The sequence below is a fragment of the Ricinus communis genome, chromosome 9 (assembly GCF_019578655.1).
Source record: "Ricinus communis isolate WT05 ecotype wild-type chromosome 9, ASM1957865v1, whole genome shotgun sequence".
Taxonomy (NCBI): Eukaryota; Viridiplantae; Streptophyta; class Magnoliopsida; order Malpighiales; family Euphorbiaceae; genus Ricinus; species Ricinus communis.
Window position 1 is genome coordinate 26,796,113 of NC_063264.1, and position 6,740 is coordinate 26,802,852.

The following is a 6,740-nucleotide window of genomic DNA, read 5'->3' on the forward strand; positions in this document are numbered from 1 at the left end:
CTATTAGCCCGAGGCATTACCCACATAATCAATTTGCTCCGGCTTAGCAAAAGTATTGCCATTTTGGCAATCTTGACTTTGATAGTTCGTGACTGCCATATCCTCAATAAGATCCATAGCTTGCTTGAGTGTCTTATTGTTTAATGATCCACCTGTTGCAGCATTAATAGACTGTTTACTTGTGTGATTCAGTCCATTAAAGAATATCTGAATTTGTAGCCATAAAGGTAAACCATGGTGTGGACAGCTCCTCAGTAGATCCTTAAAATGTTTCCAACAATCGTACAACGTCTCATTCTCTTGCTGAAGAAATCCTGCTATGTCATTTCTCAACTTCGTCGTCTTAAAAGGTGGAAAGTACCTCTCTAAGAATTTCTCGGCCAGTTGATTCCAAGTCGTAAATACCCTAGCTGGAAATGATTTCAACCACATATTTGGCTTATCCCTCAATGAGAATGAGAATAGCCTCAATCGAATAGCATCATCCAATACCCCATTAATCTTAAAGGTATAACAAATCTCTAGAAAATCATCCAAATCGGTGTTTGGATCCTCATTGGGTAAACCGTCAAACATGCAATTGTTTTGCACTATCTAAATAATGTTAGACTTGATCTCAAAGTTGTTTGCCACAATATTCGGCCTCACAATACTCAATATAGCCCTATTAGGAGTTGGTCATGCATACTCTTGCATGATTCTCTCCCTAGGCGGAGCTGCCATTCTATATTTCCTCTTCTTGGTTTAGTTCTCCTTTTTTATTCTGATTTTATAACTCCTCCACCGTTTTGGCTAAACCTCATCCTTATTCTTCTTTGTGATGCTTCCTCAAAGTTCTTTCCAACTCTGGTTCGTAAGCGAATAGTTTTATTGAACTAGCTCGGGTCATACATAAATTCAGGTACCTTCAGTAAACACAAACACAACCAAGATAAATCAAATAATAAAAAAATAAAAATGCTAAATCATTAGCTTTTGAATTACTAATAATATAATAATAGAAAAGAGTCTTCGGCAACGGCGTCAAAAATTTGATGCGCGCTATCCGCACACGGCAAAGTACATTGATCGTATCAAGTAATGTAATGATAAGTAAGAGTATCGTTCCATTGGGAACATAATTATGAATACTACCTTCAATATTATACTAATTTTTAGCAATCAAAATGTTGTTTGGGTGTAATTATATTTAAAAGTAAAATAATTTTAGAAACAAAGATAAAAAGGATTGGTAAATTTACTAAGGATAAAACCTATTTAGGTAGTGAATCTCCCTAATAAGTTAAGTATTTTATGAAACAAACATCAATTAATTCAAATCAAGAGTTGAGTTAATATTCTAAAAAATTAGATTTAAACCTATCTCGAGTGCTTAAACCCCTAATTCATAAGAGAAGGGACAAGAATCTCTTCTCACACCCACTCACTTAGGTCATGCATTAAGATTAAGAAAATGTTGAACCAAAGGATCTTGTAGATCTATCTCTAGTATCCCAATAAATCCTCAATCCATAAAAAGTTATCTCTAATCAGTTTATGAAAAAGATTAATTGTATTAACTTTGAACCAATCTATACAAAACAAATTAGGGTTCATCAAAATTCAAATAGCAAAAAGATTAGTTCCAACACATTGCAATAAAGAAATAAAAATTAGGGAAAGAATATTTCGAACTATTCATAGATGAGTAGAGATGAAAATCTTCAATCTTGGAAAACAAAGGTGGAAATGATGTTCTTCCTTGAAAATAACCAATAAAACTCTAAGAAATGAAAGAAAATTAAATTCTCTAAGTGTTTCTCTCTCTATAATTAAAAATATGATGGAACTCCCTCAAAACAACCCTAAAGTTCCTTTAAATAGTATATTTTATGATTGACACGGGGACCACACAAGCACCATACGATCATGTGACGTCCTTAGCTTTTATAGCTTGAATATGTGTCTCCGTCCATTCTTTACTTTGCGGGCTACTTTAGGGCATCTTCAAGATCGATTAAGGCTTATATCCTTCATAAAAATTGTATCAGTTCATTTTAGGTTTTTGAATTACCCCAGTCAAACTTCTGTAGCTCTAGATATGGTCCAAACACTAAGAGTGATCCAAACAGAAACGGACTGCACAACATGTGACTTCAGTCCAAGTTTTCTCATCCTTAGAAACCTAATATATGTTGGAAAAACACATGCAGTGGCGTAACGGAAGCTCTAAATATTTCACATCTCATAGAAATTAAGGTTACAAGTTGTAATTGAGGATTTAAGTTGAGAAAAGGAAATAACTTTTCTTTTATGAATGTGAAGAACACAAAGAAAAAGACTACAACCTTTGAAGAGCATAATTCAATTCTTGATTGTTGATGATGTTTCTATTAGAGAATCAAATAAAGATTTGCAATTGCAAATCCTCTAGATTATTTCACACAACTAATCTCAAACAAAGTTATTCAATCCCTGAAGATGAAGAACTCCTTCTTCTCTCTCAAGTTGCTACTATGATAACCTTGTTATAATAGTAAGTATGTTAAATTATATCTCTTCTTCTTATAATAATAGGAGTAAGAAACTCTCTTATATAGTGTTAAGGATTCATAATCCTTAACACAATTGTACAAACACATGTTATTACAAAACTCTTTTATAATGACATGTGTCAAGCAGTATAAATACATGTCATAATAAAACTCTTTTGTGATGACATGTGTTAAGCTATATTGACACCACGTGTCAAGCTGCTTTCTTAACACATGTCATCACAAAACCCTTTTAGTGATGACATGTGTCAAGCTGCTTTCCTAACACATGCCATCATAAACCATTTTATGATGACATGTGTCAAGCTACTTTCATGACATATGTCATCATAAAACCCTTTTGTAATAACATGTGTTAAGGTCCTTCAATATACAAGACTTATATATTATATATTATCATTAGTTAGACATTTACAGACTTTAACTTCAGAAGCTGATAGTATTCCTACTCAAGGTACAAGTCAAGTCCATCGTCGTGCTTGAGTTGATTTTAACGTGTGTGACTTTCTAGGTTCTTTATTAATTGGCAATAGAAATTTAATATTAAACACATTAATATTAATTAAAATACTTTAACCAACTAGGGAAACAATTAAATAATTGTCTCTTAATCGTTCCCATAAATTACAAGTGACGTCTAACAATATATTATAATTACTCCATTAATAGTAAAGGCATTAATCATCCATGAACTCTTTATTTATGATTACCGTATAATTAAATTCTTTCATTGAATAATATCCCGATCAAATGAGGATCATGGAATAGTTAAATCCACTAACTTGATTCTATGACCAAATCTATGATACATCTTGACTAAATATGATTAATGCGAAAACCCTTTTCCATTAATCATAATTACCTCGGCCAAGGATTTCTTACTCGAGATGTTATTGAATCGCATAGGATATTCTCCTTGTTTACTCAAGGGAATGCTTTCCTTGTTGATGAACACCTGCCTCCATGCATATGCTACTCGAGCCATTATTTGCAAGTACCCATTCTAGGTATGAATGGATACCTAAAGCATAAGCAAATTCCGATTACATATTTATGAGACAACTCTGTCATCTCAAGTCTAAGGATTAGTTACACCATCATAACTTAATAATGAATTAGTGACTTAAGTAAATCATCCATGTGATTTATTATTTCTTCGAGTCATGTTCAGTTCACTCGTCTCACAAGTGACCCATAATGATTAACTTAGTAACTCATACTAAATGGCATGACACTCACCGTCCTATATATATATTAGTATCTCATACTAAACATAGGGTTAAATGCATTATGTTGGTCTTCCAGATTAAAGATGTCCAATATTTAATCCTACGACCAAGAACTATTTTATAATACTTATTCTAAAGATCATATGTCACTCATATTCTCAACTCTTAAGAATATAAGTCTTTAATAAATATTGTTGGATTCATTCAATAATTACATTATACGAAAATGAATGATAGACAACTGTCATTAATAAAATGATATTCATTACATAATAATATCACAATGTATGAACTAAAAAGTAAAAGTCTAATTGCCTTTTAGGAAATATATCTAACAATATGGAGTTGAGCCATTCATAAAGATTATAGCTTGTGAAGTTCTCTACAAAGTTGATAAAGACCACTTTTCAATTATGGACCTATAAGATCACGAAAAACTGCATTGAAGCTAATGCGATCAAATCTGCATAATGCTGAAATTCGTATGTCAGTCCAATACGGGAAGCACATGCCCCATGTGGGCTTCCCATATGGACCCTTCATGCAATCTCCCATTTTTTATAACTCACACGAGAAGGCCACATGCCCATGTGGCTACCTATGTCAGACAGAATTTTGGATAAATATGCCTTTCCTTTGCCCGATTGTCATATTTTTCAATTCTATTTGACTCCTTAACATGTATTATCCTTAAACTGCCTAAAAGAATTGAAAATCAAGTTTGAACAAACAAATCAAGCTCAACTAAAGGTAAAATTAATATAAAATAAAGCTTAAAAGTAAGTGCCTTTAGCACTTATCAAAGCCAGATAAAAAGTCTGCACCAACACGAGCCTACAAAGCATGGCTTCTACAACTCATATTCATATCCTTTTGCTGTATCCTTAATATTTATGCTTTATCTCGAATTATTTATAATTATTTGCATAAATCTCAACAAACTAGGGGCAACTATCAACACCCATTTTCCGTGTAATATCCAGATTTTATTTTTAAATAATAATAATAATAATAATAATAATAATATTTATATATATATATATAAATAAATTATTTTTCCCTCTTTTTCTTCCTCTTCCATTTCCCTCTCTTTTCCCCTTTCCATTTCCCCCTCTCCCTCCTCTTTTCCTTCCTCCCTCTTCCTCTCTTCCTCGCCCATTTTCTTCTCCTTCCCGCCGGTAGCCCCACCCTTCCCCGCCGCCTACATGCCACCACCAGTGCCTTCCTTCCCACCCACCGCCCAGTAGCAGCTCCCCCTTCCTCTTCCTCCTTTTCCACCGGTGCCGTCAGGAGCAAAGGGGCTGTTTTCGTTGTTCGCCCTCTTGACAGTGTGTTTTCAGCGATCCAACGCCGGAAATGAGTTCCTCACCCCCGAAAACCCTGGAAACAACTCTCTTCCATCGGAAAATCCTCGTCGGCGGCCTTGGGAAGTGTCGCTAAATCAGCACCTTTTTAACCCCGATCTGCCGCCTTCCGGCCAAAACTCTTGTACTTCCGGACTCCCCGCAACTCGAGCTTCGCTTAGGCACTTCCGGATTTGAATTCCGACACTGTTGGTAGGTCCGGCTTTCGGACCCTGGTGTTTTCCGAAGGCGCAAAATATTTCAATTCGAATCTGTATAATTTTATTTAGACTTTGAAAATTATGTTGTAATATTATAAAATTATTGTGGCTATTAATGATGGCTAGTTTAAAAATAAATTGAATATAATTATTTGTGTTGTGGTGTTGCGGAGTCGGAAAAATATTAATGCAGTTCCGGCAGCCCGGCTCCTATTATTTAATTCCAGCATATTTGATATGTCTATGGCAGGTTCTGGACTCATTTTACGGGGGGGGGGGGGAGTGGGGTAAATGTCTGTAATTTAGTGAAAGTTCTACCGAATTTTCGACAGATTTCCCAAGTCTAATTTAATTTTAGGCAATCTACTCTCGGAGTCTAAGTTAGAAAAAATTTAAGAATGTCTATTAATTGTATATTTTTCGTGACTAGATAATCCAGTTTTCCCGCCAGCTCCACCTGAGGCATAGGAGCGTACTGCGGAACGCATTAGAACTGTGAGTTAAAGTCACATAATCTCTACACTATTCCCAAGCCTAATTTGATATGCTACTTTAAAATTCATATTTAATATGATTATTAGTATCGCAATATAAATAATTTTATTTAATTATTATTTACTGAGAATAATTTTAAATATTGTTACTAGTAATGTTATAGTGTTATTTTGATAGTTAATATTATATTCATACAATCGTTATTATTATTTTTTCACATAAAATGCATGTTGTTTCCTCGAAAATCTAAATCTTTATTTTGATATGTGTTGAATGATTTTATTAGACCATGATTATTATTATATGTGTTGATTGTGATTTGGGGATGAGGCTTTAGTAGAACATGCCACCTGACGGGTTACATCAGGACCGTGTGCACACCGGTAACGATTAAAGACAGGTAACAAGGTATTTATAGATTTTTGCCCGGGTCGAGCATTGCTCTCTGGGCTGAGTAGAGTTGATTGCCGAAAGTAAGGTCTCTAGTTGAGCGATGCTCTCTGGGCACCAGCTTGGTTGGAAATCAAGTGTTCAGGTTGGAGGTAACGTCCCTAGTCGAGCTTTGCTCTCTAGGCGCCAGACCTATTGGATTAAGAGAGCCGAAAGGCTACTAGTAATTGGAGTTAGGGTTCTACTGAGCCACTCGTCCTGCAAAAGTAAAAAAAAAAAATTTAAATTATAGTATGATTATAATATGATTCGCATTTGATGTACATGGTTTGTTATACTGATTGTTATAATTATTATTTTCTGTGAAGACTACAATAGTCACAAGATTATTTGATTTTAACTCACTCCTGTGACTGACAGTCTCAATTTTATTTTTCAGGTGACAATTAGAGTTCCTCGTCGTCCTGCATTTTGACAGTCCGACTTTCTTCTCCTTCTGACTTTCTGTAAACAACCTGTATTTCATAC

The 6,740-nt window shown here is 34.5% G+C and overlaps 1 non-coding gene across 1 annotated transcript; it reads left to right on the top strand.

Moving 5' to 3' along the window:
- The first annotated feature begins 229 nt into the window (after positions 1 to 229).
- Positions 230 to 336, top strand: LOC112535631. Its single transcript, XR_003079716.1, has one exon. It is a non-coding gene; the product is annotated as a small nucleolar RNA R71 (small nucleolar RNA).
- Positions 337 to 6,740: the final 6,404 nt, after the last annotated feature.